At 52.6% G+C, this 23007-nt stretch overlaps 7 non-coding genes across 7 annotated transcripts; all 7 read left to right on the top strand.

Moving 5' to 3' along the window:
- Nucleotides 1-2238: 2238 nt before the first annotated feature.
- Nucleotides 2239-2430, top strand: LOC142791428 (U2 spliceosomal RNA). The gene has a single exon (XR_012890221.1). It is a non-coding gene; the product is annotated as a U2 spliceosomal RNA (small nuclear RNA).
- A 2332-nt stretch (nt 2431-4762) lies between these two features.
- LOC142791427 (U2 spliceosomal RNA) lies at nt 4763-4954 on the top strand. Its single transcript, XR_012890220.1, has one exon. It is a non-coding gene; the product is annotated as a U2 spliceosomal RNA (small nuclear RNA).
- A 2333-nt stretch (nt 4955-7287) lies between these two features.
- LOC142791426 (U2 spliceosomal RNA) lies at nt 7288-7479 on the top strand. The gene has a single exon (XR_012890219.1). It is a non-coding gene; the product is annotated as a U2 spliceosomal RNA (small nuclear RNA).
- Nucleotides 7480-12573: 5094 nt separating this feature from the next.
- Nucleotides 12574-12768, top strand: LOC142791354 (U2 spliceosomal RNA). The gene has a single exon (XR_012890174.1). It is a non-coding gene; the product is annotated as a U2 spliceosomal RNA (small nuclear RNA).
- Nucleotides 12769-15101: 2333 nt separating this feature from the next.
- On the top strand, nt 15102-15293 carry LOC142791425 (U2 spliceosomal RNA). Its single transcript, XR_012890218.1, has one exon. It is a non-coding gene; the product is annotated as a U2 spliceosomal RNA (small nuclear RNA).
- Nucleotides 15294-17626: 2333 nt separating this feature from the next.
- On the top strand, nt 17627-17818 carry LOC142791423 (U2 spliceosomal RNA). The gene has a single exon (XR_012890216.1). It is a non-coding gene; the product is annotated as a U2 spliceosomal RNA (small nuclear RNA).
- A 2333-nt stretch (nt 17819-20151) lies between these two features.
- Nucleotides 20152-20343, top strand: LOC142791422 (U2 spliceosomal RNA). Its single transcript, XR_012890215.1, has one exon. It is a non-coding gene; the product is annotated as a U2 spliceosomal RNA (small nuclear RNA).
- Nucleotides 20344-23007: the final 2664 nt, after the last annotated feature.

Here is a 23007-nt window from a genome sequence, read left to right as displayed (position 1 = left end):
TCCGAGACGGTGCCCCGAATACCGCGCCCCGGCTGACGCGGTATTCGCGTGCAGGGAGTGCGCTAGCTGTGTTTACACTTACGATTGCTCTGGGAAAATAAATGTTTCCGTGTGTATTTCATATATGGAGGGTCTCTTTTATTTTGTTATGTTCACACGTACATACTCAAGTTTCTTATTTTTTTCAACATTCCTACTCATATTAATAAAACTATTGAGGAAATTATCATTACTGTTTCGGAGGAAAGCTAGAAGTGTGTATACGATGTGTATGCATGTGCGATGTGTATGTATGTATGTGTGTAGAAGTGTGTATGTATGTGCCAAGCTATTTCCGCTTTTCGAATTCACCCGTTTCGCAACGAAAAATAAAAAAAGCCTCTAGAAAATGGGGTTTGGTTGGTGTTTCTGTTTACAGTTGCAGTGGCAAGCGAAGGCATTTTTATTTCACATCTTCACGCGGCGTCTGAACCTGAAGACGCGTGCTCTCGCCACGTCTACGCATCTACACTATTCCCCATCACAAATTAAAATCGCAAAGAACGCCACAGGACCCACTCCGCACACACCTGCTGTACGGTGGAGCGGCAAAGCCCCGATGTGCTTTTCCTATGTCCACTGACCTTTGGGGTTTGACGTCCCAAAACCACCATATGATTATGGGAAAATTTCGACCACCTGGGGTTCTTTCACGTGCACCCTAATCTGAGCACAGGGAAATGCAGCCGCCGCGGCCGGGATTCGATCCCACCACCTGCGGGGCAGCAGCCGAGTACCTTACGGCCATCAGACCACCACGGCGGGCATCGCCTTGTTGATCAAACACTTCATTTCTGAACACCATCTCATACCAGCTCATCCACCGTTGGCTCTCGTTAATTACAACGAACATCCTCGCACGCTCACCTCAATGGAATTGCCAGTTGCTGGAAGTTCCAAGAAAATTGCGCACTAGACGTACGGACGCACCACGCACGTACCTGAAGCGACGTGGACCCCAGGACGCGTGAGATCACGCCCCGGGCGCGCTTTGCCTCCGTACCCACTCGTCACTCCTCACAGCTTCACTAAGCCGAGTATGTAGAAGTCGAAGAAGCAGAACAACAAACCAGCCAATCCCCCACAGTGGGTGTGAGCCACAAGTGAAGGTCAACAAAAACAAGCAACACCAGCGAGCGCAGTGACGAAGCTATCGTAATGGGGCGAAATAATCCACGAATATGGCTGCACGTTGACGCACGGTCGCATTTGTGCAACCACCCGTGTCTCCCGAAGACCGTCTGTCGCGAGTCTTCGACGAAAAGCGCAGGCGAGTACTTCTCCACTGATTTCCGCGACCACTTGACGACCGCCTTCGGCCGCCTCATGTCCGTCCGGCACGATCGACGGAGCGCCGCACCAGCGCCTCGTACACGCCACCATAGCACTCCTACCCCTCGGAATCAGCAAAACTCGGACGTTTTCGACCACGACAGACAGAACCTGCCGGCCCGTTGAACGCTTGAACGACATCGCAGCGGCAAGTCGCACACTCACGTTCCGTCACCCTCTGCCACATGATCCTTCATTCACCGGCTTCACAACCCACGCGGTAGACGTTTCGCACGCATTCCCGGGTCTGCCTTTCACGGCAGGACCTTCGTCGACCTCGGTGCGGTGTTCCGCCACGTCGGAACTTGCAAGGCATATGTTGTGCGTGCTGAAGCAGCCAAAGGCACCACCTTTTTGCCGATGATTGTGGGCGTCGTTGCAGAGGCGTTGCTTGGGCAGCCGGCGTAGAAGCCATGTTGGATAGGTGACGTATTCACATTTTGCACAGTCATTTTTTTTTTTTTTCCTTTTAGATTTTGGTGCTCGAGTTGGACATGTACACTATGCATCAGTTTTTAAAACAAGTGCTGTAGCATCCCTCGCGACATGCCTGATAATGTTCGCCGGCAAGCATTTGGTGTGACGTCATGGGCGCATAGAGAGTACGCATGCAAGCAAGCACGCGTGGCTTCGACCTCTGGGAAAAAGAAGGTTTCAGTTTTAACATGTTTGTAAGCGAAACTAGAAACTTCAAGCGGACTGGGGATAAAAGCAATGCCGTGAAGCCAGCGCTGCCGCTGTCGGTGCACAATGCTGGTTGTGCATGGGTGGACGTCGGAATTGCTTTGCTACTGTTTGCCCGGCTTTTGGCCAGAACTAAGTACGAGGTGTGAAAGAATGGATTTTAATTACGTGCTAATGAATTGCATCGCTTCTCGGCCTTTTGGCTAAGATCAAAGTGTAGTATCTGTTCTTATCAGCTTAATATCTGATACGGATCCTATTTGGATCCAAGATATTAAACTTATTTTTGTGATGCGGCGGAGTGCTTGAAGCTTGCTTCACCTCCGCCACGGGTTGGCCCGGTATTGCACTACCTCCGGGATCGGCCCACTCACCCCCTGCGGGGTGAGTTCGACAATAAATTCAATGATAGAAGGAGTGTTCGGATTTACCCATGATACCGGGGTAAACGGCGTGGGTGCGTCGAGTGTCCGAGACGGTGCCCCGAATACCGCGCCCCGGCTGACGCGGTATTCGCGTGCAGGGAGTGCGCTAGCTGTGTTTACACTTACGATTGCTCTGGGAAAATAAATGTTTCCGTGTGTATTTCATATATGGAGGGTCTCTTTTATTTTGTTATGTTCACACGTACATACTCAAGTTTCTTATTTTTTTCAACATTCCTACTCATATTAATAAAACTATTGAGGAAATTATCATTACTGTTTCGGAGGAAAGCTAGAAGTGTGTATACGATGTGTATGCATGTGCGATGTGTATGTATGTATGTGTGTAGAAGTGTGTATGTATGTGCCAAGCTATTTCCGCTTTTCGAATTCACCCGTTTCGCAACGAAAAATAAAAAAAGCCTCTAGAAAATGGGGTTTGGTTGGTGTTTCTGTTTACAGTTGCAGTGGCAAGCGAAGGCATTTTTATTTCACATCTTCACGCGGCGTCTGAACCTGAAGACGCGTGCTCTCGCCACGTCTACGCATCTACACTATTCCCCATCACAAATTAAAATCGCAAAGAACGCCACAGGACCCACTCCGCACACACCTGCTGTACGGTGGAGCGGCAAAGCCCCGATGTGCTTTTCCTATGTCCACTGACCTTTGGGGTTTGACGTCCCAAAACCACCATATGATTATGGGAAAATTTCGACCACCTGGGGTTCTTTCACGTGCACCCTAATCTGAGCACAGGGAAATGCAGCCGCCGCGGCCGGGATTCGATCCCACCACCTGCGGGGCAGCAGCCGAGTACCTTACGGCCATCAGACCACCACGGCGGGCATCGCCTTGTTGATCAAACACTTCATTTCTGAACACCATCTCATACCAGCTCATCCACCGTTGGCTCTCGTTAATTACAACGAACATCCTCGCACGCTCACCTCAATGGAATTGCCAGTTGCTGGAAGTTCCAAGAAAATTGCGCACTAGACGTACGGACGCACCACGCACGTACCTGAAGCGACGTGGACCCCAGGACGCGTGAGATCACGCCCCGGGCGCGCTTTGCCTCCGTACCCACTCGTCACTCCTCACAGCTTCACTAAGCCGAGTATGTAGAAGTCGAAGAAGCAGAACAACAAACCAGCCAATCCCCCACAGTGGGTGTGAGCCACAAGTGAAGGTCAACAAAAACAAGCAACACCAGCGAGCGCAGTGACGAAGCTATCGTAATGGGGCGAAATAATCCACGAATATGGCTGCACGTTGACGCACGGTCGCATTTGTGCAACCACCCGTGTCTCCCGAAGACCGTCTGTCGCGAGTCTTCGACGAAAAGCGCAGGCGAGTACTTCTCCACTGATTTCCGCGACCACTTGACGACCGCCTTCGGCCGCCTCATGTCCGTCCGGCACGATCGACGGAGCGCCGCACCAGCGCCTCGTACACGCCACCATAGCACTCCTACCCCTCGGAATCAGCAAAACTCGGACGTTTTCGACCACGACAGACAGAACCTGCCGGCCCGTTGAACGCTTGAACGACATCGCAGCGGCAAGTCGCACACTCACGTTCCGTCACCCTCTGCCACATGATCCTTCATTCACCGGCTTCACAACCCACGCGGTAGACGTTTCGCACGCATTCCCGGGTCTGCCTTTCACGGCAGGACCTTCGTCGACCTCGGTGCGGTGTTCCGCCACGTCGGAACTTGCAAGGCATATGTTGTGCGTGCTGAAGCAGCCAAAGGCACCACCTTTTTGCCGATGATTGTGGGCGTCGTTGCAGAGGCGTTGCTTGGGCAGCCGGCGTAGAAGCCATGTTGGATAGGTGACGTATTCACATTTTGCACAGTCATTTTTTTTTTTTTTCCTTTTAGATTTTGGTGCTCGAGTTGGACATGTACACTATGCATCAGTTTTTAAAACAAGTGCTGTAGCATCCCTCGCGACATGCCTGATAATGTTCGCCGGCAAGCATTTGGTGTGACGTCATGGGCGCATAGAGAGTACGCATGCAAGCAAGCACGCGTGGCTTCGACCTCTGGGAAAAAGAAGGTTTCAGTTTTAACATGTTTGTAAGCGAAACTAGAAACTTCAAGCGGACTGGGGATAAAAGCAATGCCGTGAAGCCAGCGCTGCCGCTGTCGGTGCACAATGCTGGTTGTGCATGGGTGGACGTCGGAATTGCTTTGCTACTGTTTGCCCGGCTTTTGGCCAGAACTAAGTACGAGGTGTGAAAGAATGGATTTTAATTACGTGCTAATGAATTGCATCGCTTCTCGGCCTTTTGGCTAAGATCAAAGTGTAGTATCTGTTCTTATCAGCTTAATATCTGATACGGATCCTATTTGGATCCAAGATATTAAACTTATTTTTGTGATGCGGCGGAGTGCTTGAAGCTTGCTTCACCTCCGCCACGGGTTGGCCCGGTATTGCACTACCTCCGGGATCGGCCCACTCACCCCCTGCGGGGTGAGTTCGACAATAAATTCAATGATAGAAGGAGTGTTCGGATTTACCCATGATACCGGGGTAAACGGCGTGGGTGCGTCGAGTGTCCGAGACGGTGCCCCGAATACCGCGCCCCGGCTGACGCGGTATTCGCGTGCAGGGAGTGCGCTAGCTGTGTTTACACTTACGATTGCTCTGGGAAAATAAATGTTTCCGTGTGTATTTCATATATGGAGGGTCTCTTTTATTTTGTTATGTTCACACGTACATACTCAAGTTTCTTATTTTTTTCAACATTCCTACTCATATTAATAAAACTATTGAGGAAATTATCATTACTGTTTCGGAGGAAAGCTAGAAGTGTGTATACGATGTGTATGCATGTGCGATGTGTATGTATGTATGTGTGTAGAAGTGTGTATGTATGTGCCAAGCTATTTCCGCTTTTCGAATTCACCCGTTTCGCAACGAAAAATAAAAAAAGCCTCTAGAAAATGGGGTTTGGTTGGTGTTTCTGTTTACAGTTGCAGTGGCAAGCGAAGGCATTTTTATTTCACATCTTCACGCGGCGTCTGAACCTGAAGACGCGTGCTCTCGCCACGTCTACGCATCTACACTATTCCCCATCACAAATTAAAATCGCAAAGAACGCCACAGGACCCACTCCGCACACACCTGCTGTACGGTGGAGCGGCAAAGCCCCGATGTGCTTTTCCTATGTCCACTGACCTTTGGGGTTTGACGTCCCAAAACCACCATATGATTATGGGAAAATTTCGACCACCTGGGGTTCTTTCACGTGCACCCTAATCTGAGCACAGGGAAATGCAGCCGCCGCGGCCGGGATTCGATCCCACCACCTGCGGGGCAGCAGCCGAGTACCTTACGGCCATCAGACCACCACGGCGGGCATCGCCTTGTTGATCAAACACTTCATTTCTGAACACCATCTCATACCAGCTCATCCACCGTTGGCTCTCGTTAATTACAACGAACATCCTCGCACGCTCACCTCAATGGAATTGCCAGTTGCTGGAAGTTCCAAGAAAATTGCGCACTAGACGTACGGACGCACCACGCACGTACCTGAAGCGACGTGGACCCCAGGACGCGTGAGATCACGCCCCGGGCGCGCTTTGCCTCCGTACCCACTCGTCACTCCTCACAGCTTCACTAAGCCGAGTATGTAGAAGTCGAAGAAGCAGAACAACAAACCAGCCAATCCCCCACAGTGGGTGTGAGCCACAAGTGAAGGTCAACAAAAACAAGCAACACCAGCGAGCGCAGTGACGAAGCTATCGTAATGGGGCGAAATAATCCACGAATATGGCTGCACGTTGACGCACGGTCGCATTTGTGCAACCACCCGTGTCTCCCGAAGACCGTCTGTCGCGAGTCTTCGACGAAAAGCGCAGGCGAGTACTTCTCCACTGATTTCCGCGACCACTTGACGACCGCCTTCGGCCGCCTCATGTCCGTCCGGCACGATCGACGGAGCGCCGCACCAGCGCCTCGTACACGCCACCATAGCACTCCTACCCCTCGGAATCAGCAAAACTCGGACGTTTTCGACCACGACAGACAGAACCTGCCGGCCCGTTGAACGCTTGAACGACATCGCAGCGGCAAGTCGCACACTCACGTTCCGTCACCCTCTGCCACATGATCCTTCATTCACCGGCTTCACAACCCACGCGGTAGACGTTTCGCACGCATTCCCGGGTCTGCCTTTCACGGCAGGACCTTCGTCGACCTCGGTGCGGTGTTCCGCCACGTCGGAACTTGCAAGGCATATGTTGTGCGTGCTGAAGCAGCCAAAGGCACCACCTTTTTGCCGATGATTGTGGGCGTCGTTGCAGAGGCGTTGCTTGGGCAGCCGGCGTAGAAGCCATGTTGGATAGGTGACGTATTCACATTTTGCACAGTCATTTTTTTTTTTTTTTCCTTTTAGATTTTGGTGCTCGAGTTGGACATGTACACTATGCATCAGTTTTTAAAACAAGTGCTGTAGCATCCCTCGCGACATGCCTGATAATGTTCGCCGGCAAGCATTTGGTGTGACGTCATGGGCGCATAGAGAGTACGCATGCAAGCAAGCACGCGTGGCTTCGACCTCTGGGAAAAAGAAGGTTTCAGTTTTAACATGTTTGTAAGCGAAACTAGAAACTTCAAGCGGACTGGGGATAAAAGCAATGCCGTGAAGCCAGCGCTGCCGCTGTCGGTGCACAATGCTGGTTGTGCATGGGTGGACGTCGGAATTGCTTTGCTACTGTTTGCCCGGCTTTTGGCCAGAACTAAGTACGAGGTGTGAAAGAATGGATTTTAATTACGTGCTAATGAATTGCATCGCTTCTCGGCCTTTTGGCTAAGATCAAAGTGTAGTATCTGTTCTTATCAGCTTAATATCTGATACGGATCCTATTTGGATCCAAGATATTAAACTTATTTTTGTGATGCGGCGGAGTGCTTGAAGCTTGCTTCACCTCCGCCACGGGTTGGCCCGGTATTGCACTACCTCCGGGATCGGCCCACTCACCCCCTGCGGGGTGAGTTCGACAATAAATTCAATGATAGAAGGAGTGTTCGGATTTACCCATGATACCGGGGTAAACGGCGTGGGTGCGTCGAGTGTCCGAGACGGTGCCCCGAATACCGCGCCCCGGCTGACGCGGTATTCGCGTGCAGGGAGTGCGCTAGCTGTGTTTACACTTACGATTGCTCTGGGAAAATAAATGTTTCCGTGTGTATTTCATATATGGAGGGTCTCTTTTATTTTGTTATGTTCACACGTACATACTCAAGTTTCTTATTTTTTTCAACATTCCTACTCATATTAATAAAACTATTGAGGAAATTATCATTACTGTTTCGGAGGAAAGCTAGAAGTGTGTATACGATGTGTATGCATGTGCGATGTGTATGTATGTATGTGTGTAGAAGTGTGTATGTATGTGCCAAGCTATTTCCGCTTTTCGAATTCACCCGTTTCGCAACGAAAAATAAAAAAAGCCTCTAGAAAATGGGGTTTGGTTGGTGTTTCTGTTTACAGTTGCAGTGGCAAGCGAAGGCATTTTTATTTCACATCTTCACGCGGCGTCTGAACCTGAAGACGCGTGCTCTCGCCACGTCTACGCATCTACACTATTCCCCATCACAAATTAAAATCGCAAAGAACGCCACAGGACCCACTCCGCACACACCTGCTGTACGGTGGAGCGGCAAAGCCCCGATGTGCTTTTCCTATGTCCACTGACCTTTGGGGTTTGACGTCCCAAAACCACCATATGATTATGGGAAAATTTCGACCACCTGGGGTTCTTTCACGTGCACCCTAATCTGAGCACAGGGAAATGCAGCCGCCGCGGCCGGGATTCGATCCCACCACCTGCGGGGCAGCAGCCGAGTACCTTACGGCCATCAGACCACCACGGCGGGCATCGCCTTGTTGATCAAACACTTCATTTCTGAACACCATCTCATACCAGCTCATCCACCGTTGGCTCTCGTTAATTACAACGAACATCCTCGCACGCTCACCTCAATGGAATTGCCAGTTGCTGGAAGTTCCAAGAAAATTGCGCACTAGACGTACGGACGCACCACGCACGTACCTGAAGCGACGTGGACCCCAGGACGCGTGAGATCACGCCCCGGGCGCGCTTTGCCTCCGTACCCACTCGTCACTCCTCACAGCTTCACTAAGCCGAGTATGTAGAAGTCGAAGAAGCAGAACAACAAACCAGCCAATCCCCCACAGTGGGTGTGAGCCACAAGTGAAGGTCAACAAAAACAAGCAACACCAGCGAGCGCAGTGACGAAGCTATCGTAATGGGGCGAAATAATCCACGAATATGGCTGCACGTTGACGCACGGTCGCATTTGTGCAACCACCCGTGTCTCCCGAAGACCGTCTGTCGCGAGTCTTCGACGAAAAGCGCAGGCGAGTACTTCTCCACTGATTTCCGCGACCACTTGACGACCGCCTTCGGCCGCCTCATGTCCGTCCGGCACGATCGACGGAGCGCCGCACCAGCGCCTCGTACACGCCACCATAGCACTCCTACCCCTCGGAATCAGCAAAACTCGGACGTTTTCGACCACGACAGACAGAACCTGCCGGCCCGTTGAACGCTTGAACGACATCGCAGCGGCAAGTCGCACACTCACGTTCCGTCACCCTCTGCCACATGATCCTTCATTCACCGGCTTCACAACCCACGCGGTAGACGTTTCGCACGCATTCCCGGGTCTGCCTTTCACGGCAGGACCTTCGTCGACCTCGGTGCGGTGTTCCGCCACGTCGGAACTTGCAAGGCATATGTTGTGCGTGCTGAAGCAGCCAAAGGCACCACCTTTTTGCCGATGATTGTGGGCGTCGTTGCAGAGGCGTTGCTTGGGCAGCCGGCGTAGAAGCCATGTTGGATAGGTGACGTATTCACATTTTGCACAGTCATTTTTTTTTTTTTTTCCTTTTAGATTTTGGTGCTCGAGTTGGACATGTACACTATGCATCAGTTTTTAAAACAAGTGCTGTAGCATCCCTCGCGACATGCCTGATAATGTTCGCCGGCAAGCATTTGGTGTGACGTCATGGGCGCATAGAGAGTACGCATGCAAGCAAGCACGCGTGGCTTCGACCTCTGGGAAAAAGAAGGTTTCAGTTTTAACATGTTTGTAAGCGAAACTAGAAACTTCAAGCGGACTGGGGATAAAAGCAATGCCGTGAAGCCAGCGCTGCCGCTGTCGGTGCACAATGCTGGTTGTGCATGGGTGGACGTCGGAATTGCTTTGCTACTGTTTGCCCGGCTTTTGGCCAGAACTAAGTACGAGGTGTGAAAGAATGGATTTTAATTACGTGCTAATGAATTGCATCGCTTCTCGGCCTTTTGGCTAAGATCAAAGTGTAGTATCTGAGGAGGAGTGGGCGCGGTTCGAAACCATCCTAGACCGCGCAGAGGCAGCCATTACTGACCACCTGAGGCTGCCCAATCGGGACTCGCGCCAAACACCATCTCGGCGCGAGATTAACCCCGATAACCCCTCCCAGATACAGGCTCTCTACAGGAGGAACCGGCGCCGAGCCGTCCGGCTGATTGTGGAGGGCCCTTCACAGCTGTGCCCCATTGACCCAGGCACGCTTCACGACTACTTCACCCGCCTCTGGTCCCCGGTAGCAGTGGACACAACAATACTCAGGACACGAGCCCCCACCAACGAAGAACTGGACCTCTGCCCCTTCTTGGATGAAGAAGTCGCAGCCAAGCTCCGGAGGTGCGAGAGTACAGCTCCGGGAGAGGACCGCCTCACTTACAACCACTGGAGGCAGGTAGATCCTGAAGGGCGGTACCTTGCGGCGGTATTCAACGTCTGCCTCAAGTACCGTCGCACACCCCGGAGCTGGAAGTCGACGAGGACGATCCTCATTCACAAGAAGGGCGACCGCGAGGACCCCACAAACTGGCGACCCATTGCCCTTGGTCGAACGATCGCCAAACTGTATGCCGGATGTCTCACCACCCGGCTGCAGCGGTGGTTGGGCGACCATGCGGTACTGTCCAGGTGTCAGAAGGGCTTCCTGCCGCACGATGGGGTGTTCGAACACAACTTCGTGCTGCAGGGACGCCTGGACGACGCCAGGACGGGAGGTGGGGAACTGTGCGTGGGGTTCCTTGACTACGCCAACGCCTTCGGCTCGGTCGCACATGAGGCCCTCGTCGACGCTGTCCGCGGCGCCGGCGCGGGGGAGCCCTTCGCGGAGATCGTGGAGGAACTCTACCGCGCCAACACCACCTGCGTCGTGGCAGCTGACGGCACCACGGAGCCCATCGCCATCGGAGCGGGCCTACGCCAAGGCTGTCCCCTGAGCGGCCTGCTTTTCAACCTAGTGGTGGATCCCATCATCAGAGCAGTGCAGGGAGACGATAGGCAACACAACATCCTTGCCTACGCCGATGATCTGACGCTGCTCGCCGGGGATCCCGCCACCTTGCAGCGCCACCTCAACGTGGTGACGGCCCTTTCGGACCCGCTCGGGCTGCGGCTGAAGCCCGCCAAGTGCCGCACCCTCCACCTGTCCGGGCGCTACCCGGTGGGCACACGGCCCACCACTTTCACCGTGGGGAGCGTCCCGGTCCCGGCACTGGCGGACTTCGAGGAGCACCGGTTCCTGGGGCGTCCTGTGGGGTTCCGGGTGCTACCGGACCAGACGACGGTCGACGAGGCCATCCATCTCGGCAGACGGCTGCTCTCCTCCATGCTCACCCCATGGCAGAGGCTGGATTCTATCAAAACATTCCTATATCCAGCCCTCAACTTCGCCATGCGGGTGGGTCTTGCCAGCAAAGGAGAGTGGCATCGCTTGGACGAGGAGCTTCGCCCGATGATCAAGAGGACCCTGTACGTGCCGGCAAGAGCATCAAATGAATATGTGTACGGAAGTGCACAAGCCGGCACTGCAGGAATCCCTCTTGCGGCGGAGCTCAGCGACATCTGCCGAGTGGACGGGGCCTTCAAGCTCCTGTCGTCGACCGATCTGGAGGTCCGGGAGCGAGCGAGAGAGGAGCTCAACCGGGTGGTGTCAAGGCGGCTGAGGCGACCGGCGGACACGGACGACACCGAGGCCTACCTCTCAGGCGAAACGGAGGGTGACTTCCGGCAGACTGCGACCCAGCTGCAGTCTGTCTGGACGGAGGCACGCAAAGCCTCTCGTCGCCTTTCCGTCGCCTGGGAGCTTCTGGACCAGGGTGTCCGCATTACCTGCGGAGAGGCCACCGTGTCAGCGCGGAACCGCAACAAGCTCATCAAGATCCTTCGGGCCATCCTCAACCAAGACCGGGACCGTTCTCTCCAGGAGAAGCCGTCCCAGGGCAAGACGATGGCGTGTGTGGCGGCGGACCCCGCCAGTTTCCACTTCATGAGGTCCGGCCGCTACACCCGCTTCAAGGAGTGGCGCTTCATTCACCGCGCTCGGCTGAATCTCCTCCCCCTGAACGGCGCAAGAACGTGGGTGCCCGCAGCTGACAAGAGATGCCGACGCTGCGGGTACGAGGAGGAGACCCTGCCGCACGTTCTTTGCCACTGCATGCGGCAGAGCCGAGCCATGACGGAGCGCCACAACGCCATCGTTGCGCGCCTCAAGAAGGCGGCCCTGGGGCGGTTCACCGTCATCGGGGAGAACCAACAGGTCGGCGTCCCCGGCTTGCGACCCGACCTCGTCCTGGCCCGTGGTGAGGAAGCCCTAATCCTGGACGTCTGCTGTCCCTTCGACAACCGTTTGCAGGCGTTCCAGGAGGCTCGGAGGGTCAAGGAGGAGAAGTACGCCCCTCTAAAGCGTCATCTCCTCCAGCGGTTCCAGCGCGTCTCCGTCGATGCCATCATCGTTGGCTGCCTCGGCTCGTGGGACCCGGCCAACGATCGTGTCTGCCGCAGGATTTGTTCCAAGAACTACCTGCGGACTATGAAAAGACTCTGCGTGTCAGACACGATCGCCGCCTCTACTGACATCTACCGTGGACATATAGGCGTCTTGTAAATAGTTGTGTCCCCCTTTTTTTTTTTTTTCTTCCGAGAAGCGATACTGCATTTGTCATACACTTTTATCCATTAGCCTTTGCCATTTCCTGTGATGTTCCATAACCATTTGTGTTCTTTCTGTAATAAGTATAATAAACAAATCTGTTCTTATCAGCTTAATATCTGATACGGATCCTATTTGGATCCAAGATATTAAACTTATTTTTGTGATGCGGCGGAGTGCTTGAAGCTTGCTTCACCTCCGCCACGGGTTGGCCCGGTATTGCACTACCTCCGGGATCGGCCCACTCACCCCCTGCGGGGTGAGTTCGACAATAAATTCAATGATAGAAGGAGTGTTCGGATTTACCCATGATACCGGGGTAAACGGCGTGGGTGCGTCGAGTGTCCGAGACGGTGCCCCGAATACCGCGCCCCGGCTGACGCGGTATTCGCGTGCAGGGAGTGCGCTAGCTGTGTTTACACTTACGATTGCTCTGGGAAAATAAATGTTTCCGTGTGTATTTCATATATGGAGGGTCTCTTTTATTTTGTTATGTTCACACGTACATACTCAAGTTTCTTATTTTTTTCAACATTCCTACTCATATTAATAAAACTATTGAGGAAATTATCATTACTGTTTCGGAGGAAAGCTAGAAGTGTGTATACGATGTGTATGCATGTGCGATGTGTATGTATGTATGTGTGTAGAAGTGTGTATGTATGTGCCAAGCTATTTCCGCTTTTCGAATTCACCCGTTTCGCAACGAAAAATAAAAAAAGCCTCTAGAAAATGGGGTTTGGTTGGTGTTTCTGTTTACAGTTGCAGTGGCAAGCGAAGGCATTTTTATTTCACATCTTCACGCGGCGTCTGAACCTGAAGACGCGTGCTCTCGCCACGTCTACGCATCTACACTATTCCCCATCACAAATTAAAATCGCAAAGAACGCCACAGGACCCACTCCGCACACACCTGCTGTACGGTGGAGCGGCAAAGCCCCGATGTGCTTTTCCTATGTCCACTGACCTTTGGGGTTTGACGTCCCAAAACCACCATATGATTATGGGAAAATTTCGACCACCTGGGGTTCTTTCACGTGCACCCTAATCTGAGCACAGGGAAATGCAGCCGCCGCGGCCGGGATTCGATCCCACCACCTGCGGGGCAGCAGCCGAGTACCTTACGGCCATCAGACCACCACGGCGGGCATCGCCTTGTTGATCAAACACTTCATTTCTGAACACCATCTCATACCAGCTCATCCACCGTTGGCTCTCGTTAATTACAACGAACATCCTCGCACGCTCACCTCAATGGAATTGCCAGTTGCTGGAAGTTCCAAGAAAATTGCGCACTAGACGTACGGACGCACCACGCACGTACCTGAAGCGACGTGGACCCCAGGACGCGTGAGATCACGCCCCGGGCGCGCTTTGCCTCCGTACCCACTCGTCACTCCTCACAGCTTCACTAAGCCGAGTATGTAGAAGTCGAAGAAGCAGAACAACAAACCAGCCAATCCCCCACAGTGGGTGTGAGCCACAAGTGAAGGTCAACAAAAACAAGCAACACCAGCGAGCGCAGTGACGAAGCTATCGTAATGGGGCGAAATAATCCACGAATATGGCTGCACGTTGACGCACGGTCGCATTTGTGCAACCACCCGTGTCTCCCGAAGACCGTCTGTCGCGAGTCTTCGACGAAAAGCGCAGGCGAGTACTTCTCCACTGATTTCCGCGACCACTTGACGACCGCCTTCGGCCGCCTCATGTCCGTCCGGCACGATCGACGGAGCGCCGCACCAGCGCCTCGTACACGCCACCATAGCACTCCTACCCCTCGGAATCAGCAAAACTCGGACGTTTTCGACCACGACAGACAGAACCTGCCGGCCCGTTGAACGCTTGAACGACATCGCAGCGGCAAGTCGCACACTCACGTTCCGTCACCCTCTGCCACATGATCCTTCATTCACCGGCTTCACAACCCACGCGGTAGACGTTTCGCACGCATTCCCGGGTCTGCCTTTCACGGCAGGACCTTCGTCGACCTCGGTGCGGTGTTCCGCCACGTCGGAACTTGCAAGGCATATGTTGTGCGTGCTGAAGCAGCCAAAGGCACCACCTTTTTGCCGATGATTGTGGGCGTCGTTGCAGAGGCGTTGCTTGGGCAGCCGGCGTAGAAGCCATGTTGGATAGGTGACGTATTCACATTTTGCACAGTCATTTTTTTTTTTTTTTCCTTTTAGATTTTGGTGCTCGAGTTGGACATGTACACTATGCATCAGTTTTTAAAACAAGTGCTGTAGCATCCCTCGCGACATGCCTGATAATGTTCGCCGGCAAGCATTTGGTGTGACGTCATGGGCGCATAGAGAGTACGCATGCAAGCAAGCACGCGTGGCTTCGACCTCTGGGAAAAAGAAGGTTTCAGTTTTAACATGTTTGTAAGCGAAACTAGAAACTTCAAGCGGACTGGGGATAAAAGCAATGCCGTGAAGCCAGCGCTGCCGCTGTCGGTGCACAATGCTGGTTGTGCATGGGTGGACGTCGGAATTGCTTTGCTACTGTTTGCCCGGCTTTTGGCCAGAACTAAGTACGAGGTGTGAAAGAATGGATTTTAATTACGTGCTAATGAATTGCATCGCTTCTCGGCCTTTTGGCTAAGATCAAAGTGTAGTATCTGTTCTTATCAGCTTAATATCTGATACGGATCCTATTTGGATCCAAGATATTAAACTTATTTTTGTGATGCGGCGGAGTGCTTGAAGCTTGCTTCACCTCCGCCACGGGTTGGCCCGGTATTGCACTACCTCCGGGATCGGCCCACTCACCCCCTGCGGGGTGAGTTCGACAATAAATTCAATGATAGAAGGAGTGTTCGGATTTACCCATGATACCGGGGTAAACGGCGTGGGTGCGTCGAGTGTCCGAGACGGTGCCCCGAATACCGCGCCCCGGCTGACGCGGTATTCGCGTGCAGGGAGTGCGCTAGCTGTGTTTACACTTACGATTGCTCTGGGAAAATAAATGTTTCCGTGTGTATTTCATATATGGAGGGTCTCTTTTATTTTGTTATGTTCACACGTACATACTCAAGTTTCTTATTTTTTTCAACATTCCTACTCATATTAATAAAACTATTGAGGAAATTATCATTACTGTTTCGGAGGAAAGCTAGAAGTGTGTATACGATGTGTATGCATGTGCGATGTGTATGTATGTATGTGTGTAGAAGTGTGTATGTATGTGCCAAGCTATTTCCGCTTTTCGAATTCACCCGTTTCGCAACGAAAAATAAAAAAAGCCTCTAGAAAATGGGGTTTGGTTGGTGTTTCTGTTTACAGTTGCAGTGGCAAGCGAAGGCATTTTTATTTCACATCTTCACGCGGCGTCTGAACCTGAAGACGCGTGCTCTCGCCACGTCTACGCATCTACACTATTCCCCATCACAAATTAAAATCGCAAAGAACGCCACAGGACCCACTCCGCACACACCTGCTGTACGGTGGAGCGGCAAAGCCCCGATGTGCTTTTCCTATGTCCACTGACCTTTGGGGTTTGACGTCCCAAAACCACCATATGATTATGGGAAAATTTCGACCACCTGGGGTTCTTTCACGTGCACCCTAATCTGAGCACAGGGAAATGCAGCCGCCGCGGCCGGGATTCGATCCCACCACCTGCGGGGCAGCAGCCGAGTACCTTACGGCCATCAGACCACCACGGCGGGCATCGCCTTGTTGATCAAACACTTCATTTCTGAACACCATCTCATACCAGCTCATCCACCGTTGGCTCTCGTTAATTACAACGAACATCCTCGCACGCTCACCTCAATGGAATTGCCAGTTGCTGGAAGTTCCAAGAAAATTGCGCACTAGACGTACGGACGCACCACGCACGTACCTGAAGCGACGTGGACCCCAGGACGCGTGAGATCACGCCCCGGGCGCGCTTTGCCTCCGTACCCACTCGTCACTCCTCACAGCTTCACTAAGCCGAGTATGTAGAAGTCGAAGAAGCAGAACAACAAACCAGCCAATCCCCCACAGTGGGTGTGAGCCACAAGTGAAGGTCAACAAAAACAAGCAACACCAGCGAGCGCAGTGACGAAGCTATCGTAATGGGGCGAAATAATCCACGAATATGGCTGCACGTTGACGCACGGTCGCATTTGTGCAACCACCCGTGTCTCCCGAAGACCGTCTGTCGCGAGTCTTCGACGAAAAGCGCAGGCGAGTACTTCTCCACTGATTTCCGCGACCACTTGACGACCGCCTTCGGCCGCCTCATGTCCGTCCGGCACGATCGACGGAGCGCCGCACCAGCGCCTCGTACACGCCACCATAGCACTCCTACCCCTCGGAATCAGCAAAACTCGGACGTTTTCGACCACGACAGACAGAACCTGCCGGCCCGTTGAACGCTTGAACGACATCGCAGCGGCAAGTCGCACACTCACGTTCCGTCACCCTCTGCCACATGATCCTTCATTCACCGGCTTCACAACCCACGCGGTAGACGTTTCGCACGCATTCCCGGGTCTGCCTTTCACGGCAGGACCTTCGTCGACCTCGGTGCGGTGTTCCGCCACGTCGGAACTTGCAAGGCATATGTTGTGCGTGCTGAAGCAGCCAAAGGCACCACCTTTTTGCCGATGATTGTGGGCGTCGTTGCAGAGGCGTTGCTTGGGCAGCCGGCGTAGAAGCCATGTTGGATAGGTGACGTATTCACATTTTGCACAGTCATTTTTTTTTTTTTTTCCTTTTAGATTTTGGTGCTCGAGTTGGACATGTACACTATGCATCAGTTTTTAAAACAAGTGCTGTAGCATCCCTCGCGACATGCCTGATAATGTTCGCCGGCAAGCATTTGGTGTGACGTCATGGGCGCATAGAGAGTACGCATGCAAGCAAGCACGCGTGGCTTCGACCTCTGGGAAAAAGAAGGTTTCAGTTTTAACATGTTTGTAAGCGAAACTAGAAACTTCAAGCGGACTGGGGATAAAAGCAATGCCGTGAAGCCAGCGCTGCCGCTGTCGGTGCACAATGCTGGTTGTGCATGGGTGGACGTCGGAATTGCTTTGCTACTGTTTGCCCGGCTTTTGGCCAGAACTAAGTACGAGGTGTGAAAGAATGGATTTTAATTACGTGCTAATGAATTGCATCGCTTCTCGGCCTTTTGGCTAAGATCAAAGTGTAGTATCTGTTCTTATCAGCTTAATATCTGATACGGATCCTATTTGGATCCAAGATATTAAACTTATTTTTGTGATGCGGCGGAGTGCTTGAAGCTTGCTTCACCTCCGCCACGGGTTGGCCCGGTATTGCACTACCTCCGGGATCGGCCCACTCACCCCCTGCGGGGTGAGTTCGACAATAAATTCAATGATAGAAGGAGTGTTCGGATTTACCCATGATACCGGGGTAAACGGCGTGGGTGCGTCGAGTGTCCGAGACGGTGCCCCGAATACCGCGCCCCGGCTGACGCGGTATTCGCGTGCAGGGAGTGCGCTAGCTGTGTTTACACTTACGATTGCTCTGGGAAAATAAATGTTTCCGTGTGTATTTCATATATGGAGGGTCTCTTTTATTTTGTTATGTTCACACGTACATACTCAAGTTTCTTATTTTTTTCAACATTCCTACTCATATTAATAAAACTATTGAGGAAATTATCATTACTGTTTCGGAGGAAAGCTAGAAGTGTGTATACGATGTGTATGCATGTGCGATGTGTATGTATGTATGTGTGTAGAAGTGTGTATGTATGTGCCAAGCTATTTCCGCTTTTCGAATTCACCCGTTTCGCAACGAAAAATAAAAAAAGCCTCTAGAAAATGGGGTTTGGTTGGTGTTTCTGTTTACAGTTGCAGTGGCAAGCGAAGGCATTTTTATTTCACATCTTCACGCGGCGTCTGAACCTGAAGACGCGTGCTCTCGCCACGTCTACGCATCTACACTATTCCCCATCACAAATTAAAATCGCAAAGAACGCCACAGGACCCACTCCGCACACACCTGCTGTACGGTGGAGCGGCAAAGCCCCGATGTGCTTTTCCTATGTCCACTGACCTTTGGGGTTTGACGTCCCAAAACCACCATATGATTATGGGAAAATTTCGACCACCTGGGGTTCTTTCACGTGCACCCTAATCTGAGCACAGGGAAATGCAGCCGCCGCGGCCGGGATTCGATCCCACCACCTGCGGGGCAGCAGCCGAGTACCTTACGGCCATCAGACCACCACGGCGGGCATCGCCTTGTTGATCAAACACTTCATTTCTGAACACCATCTCATACCAGCTCATCCACCGTTGGCTCTCGTTAATTACAACGAACATCCTCGCACGCTCACCTCAATGGAATTGCCAGTTGCTGGAAGTTCCAAGAAAATTGCGCACTAGACGTACGGACGCACCACGCACGTACCTGAAGCGACGTGGACCCCAGGACGCGTGAGATCACGCCCCGGGCGCGCTTTGCCTCCGTACCCACTCGTCACTCCTCACAGCTTCACTAAGCCGAGTATGTAGAAGTCGAAGAAGCAGAACAACAAACCAGCCAATCCCCCACAGTGGGTGTGAGCCACAAGTGAAGGTCAACAAAAACAAGCAACACCAGCGAGCGCAGTGACGAAGCTATCGTAATGGGGCGAAATAATCCACGAATATGGCTGCACGTTGACGCACGGTCGCATTTGTGCAACCACCCGTGTCTCCCGAAGACCGTCTGTCGCGAGTCTTCGACGAAAAGCGCAGGCGAGTACTTCTCCACTGATTTCCGCGACCACTTGACGACCGCCTTCGGCCGCCTCATGTCCGTCCGGCACGATCGACGGAGCGCCGCACCAGCGCCTCGTACACGCCACCATAGCACTCCTACCCCTCGGAATCAGCAAAACTCGGACGTTTTCGACCACGACAGACAGAACCTGCCGGCCCGTTGAACGCTTGAACGACATCGCAGCGGCAAGTCGCACACTCACGTTCCGTCACCCTCTGCCACATGATCCTTCATTCACCGGCTTCACAACCCACGCGGTAGACGTTTCGCACGCATTCCCGGGTCTGCCTTTCACGGCAGGACCTTCGTCGACCTCGGTGCGGTGTTCCGCCACGTCGGAACTTGCAAGGCATATGTTGTGCGTGCTGAAGCAGCCAAAGGCACCACCTTTTTGCCGATGATTGTGGGCGTCGTTGCAGAGGCGTTGCTTGGGCAGCCGGCGTAGAAGCCATGTTGGATAGGTGACGTATTCACATTTTGCACAGTCATTTTTTTTTTTTTTTCCTTTTAGATTTTGGTGCTCGAGTTGGACATGTACACTATGCATCAGTTTTTAAAACAAGTGCTGTAGCATCCCTCGCGACATGCCTGATAATGTTCGCCGGCAAGCATTTGGTGTGACGTCATGGGCGCATAGAGAGTACGCATGCAAGCAAGCACGCGTGGCTTCGACCTCTGGGAAAAAGAAGGTTTCAGTTTTAACATGTTTGTAAGCGAAACTAGAAACTTCAAGCGGACTGGGGATAAAAGCAATGCCGTGAAGCCAGCGCTGCCGCTGTCGGTGCACAATGCTGGTTGTGCATGGGTGGACGTCGGAATTGCTTTGCTACTGTTTGCCCGGCTTTTGGCCAGAACTAAGTACGAGGTGTGAAAGAATGGATTTTAATTACGTGCTAATGAATTGCATCGCTTCTCGGCCTTTTGGCTAAGATCAAAGTGTAGTATCTGTTCTTATCAGCTTAATATCTGATACGGATCCTATTTGGATCCAAGATATTAAACTTATTTTTGTGATGCGGCGGAGTGCTTGAAGCTTGCTTCACCTCCGCCACGGGTTGGCCCGGTATTGCACTACCTCCGGGATCGGCCCACTCACCCCCTGCGGGGTGAGTTCGACAATAAATTCAATGATAGAAGGAGTGTTCGGATTTACCCATGATACCGGGGTAAACGGCGTGGGTGCGTCGAGTGTCCGAGACGGTGCCCCGAATACCGCGCCCCGGCTGACGCGGTATTCGCGTGCAGGGAGTGCGCTAGCTGTGTTTACACTTACGATTGCTCTGGGAAAATAAATGTTTCCGTGTGTATTTCATATATGGAGGGTCTCTTTTATTTTGTTATGTTCACACGTACATACTCAAGTTTCTTATTTTTTTCAACATTCCTACTCATATTAATAAAACTATTGAGGAAATTATCATTACTGTTTCGGAGGAAAGCTAGAAGTGTGTATACGATGTGTATGCATGTGCGATGTGTATGTATGTATGTGTGTAGAAGTGTGTATGTATGTGCCAAGCTATTTCCGCTTTTCGAATTCACCCGTTTCGCAACGAAAAATAAAAAAAGCCTCTAGAAAATGGGGTTTGGTTGGTGTTTCTGTTTACAGTTGCAGTGGCAAGCGAAGGCATTTTTATTTCACATCTTCACGCGGCGTCTGAACCTGAAGACGCGTGCTCTCGCCACGTCTACGCATCTACACTATTCCCCATCACAAATTAAAATCGCAAAGAACGCCACAGGACCCACTCCGCACACACCTGCTGTACGGTGGAGCGGCAAAGCCCCGATGTGCTTTTCCTATGTCCACTGACCTTTGGGGTTTGACGTCCCAAAACCACCATATGATTATGGGAAAATTTCGACCACCTGGGGTTCTTTCACGTGCACCCTAATCTGAGCACAGGGAAATGCAGCCGCCGCGGCCGGGATTCGATCCCACCACCTGCGGGGCAGCAGCCGAGTACCTTACGGCCATCAGACCACCACGGCGGGCATCGCCTTGTTGATCAAACACTTCATTTCTGAACACCATCTCATACCAGCTCATCCACCGTTGGCTCTCGTTAATTACAACGAACATCCTCGCACGCTCACCTCAATGGAATTGCCAGTTGCTGGAAGTTCCAAGAAAATTGCGCACTAGACGTACGGACGCACCACGCACGTACCTGAAGCGACGTGGACCCCAGGACGCGTGAGATCACGCCCCGGGCGCGCTTTGCCTCCGTACCCACTCGTCACTCCTCACAGCTTCACTAAGCCGAGTATGTAGAAGTCGAAGAAGCAGAACAACAAACCAGCCAATCCCCCACAGTGGGTGTGAGCCACAAGTGAAGGTCAACAAAAACAAGCAACACCAGCGAGCGCAGTGACGAAGCTATCGTAATGGGGCGAAATAATCCACGAATATGGCTGCACGTTGACGCACGGTCGCATTTGTGCAACCACCCGTGTCTCCCGAAGACCGTCTGTCGCGAGTCTTCGACGAAAAGCGCAGGCGAGTACTTCTCCACTGATTTCCGCGACCACTTGACGACCGCCTTCGGCCGCCTCATGTCCGTCCGGCACGATCGACGGAGCGCCGCACCAGCGCCTCGTACACGCCACCATAGCACTCCTACCCCTCGGAATCAGCAAAACTCGGACGTTTTCGACCACGACAGACAGAACCTGCCGGCCCGTTGAACGCTTGAACGACATCGCAGCGGCAAGTCGCACACTCACGTTCCGTCACCCTCTGCCACATGATCCTTCATTCACCGGCTTCACAACCCACGCGGTAGACGTTTCGCACGCATTCCCGGGTCTGCCTTTCACGGCAGGACCTTCGTCGACCTCGGTGCGGTGTTCCGCCACGTCGGAACTTGCAAGGCATATGTTGTGCGTGCTGAAGCAGCCAAAGGCACCACCTTTTTGCCGATGATTGTGGGCGTCGTTGCAGAGGCGTTGCTTGGGCAGCCGGCGTAGAAGCCATGTTGGATAGGTGACGTATTCACATTTTGCACAGTCATTTTTTTTTTTTTTTCCTTTTAGATTTTGGTGCTCGAGTTGGACATGTACACTATGCATCAGTTTTTAAAACAAGTGCTGTAGCATCCCTCGCGACATGCCTGATAATGTTCGCCGGCAAGCATTTGGTGTGACGTCATGGGCGCATAGAGAGTACGCATGCAAGCAAGCACGCGTGGCTTCGACCTCTGGGAAAAAGAAGGTTTCAGTTTTAACATGTTTGTAAGCGAAACTAGAAACTTCAAGCGGACTGGGGATAAAAGCAATGCCGTGAAGCCAGCGCTGCCGCTGTCGGTGCACAATGCTGGTTGTGCATGGGTGGACGTCGGAATTGCTTTGCTACTGTTTGCCCGGCTTTTGGCCAGAACTAAGTACGAGGTGTGAAAGAATGGATTTTAATTACGTGCTAATGAATTGCATCGCTTCTCGGCCTTTTGGCTAAGATCAAAGTGTAGTAAGATCAAAGTGTAGTGTAGTAACACCACCTGCGTCGTGGCAGCTGACGGCACCACGGAGCCAATCGCCATCGGAGCGGGCCTACGCCAAGGCTGTCCCCTGAGCGGCCTGCTGTTCAACCTGGTGGTGGACCCCATCATTAGAGCGGTGCAGGGAGGCGATAGGCAACACAACATCCTTGCCTACGCCGATGATCTGACGCTGCTCGCCGGGGATCCCGCCACCTTGCAGCGCCGCCTCAACGTGGTGACGGCCCTTTCGGACCCGCTCGGGCTGCGACTGAAGCCTGCCAA

The sequence above is a fragment of the Rhipicephalus microplus genome, unplaced genomic scaffold, assembly GCF_043290135.1.
Source record: "Rhipicephalus microplus isolate Deutch F79 unplaced genomic scaffold, USDA_Rmic scaffold_165, whole genome shotgun sequence".
Lineage (NCBI taxonomy): Eukaryota > Metazoa > Arthropoda > Arachnida > Ixodida > Ixodidae > Rhipicephalus > Rhipicephalus microplus.
Note: the sequence above shows the minus strand (reverse complement) of the source record. Positions and strands in the feature narration are given on the sequence as shown.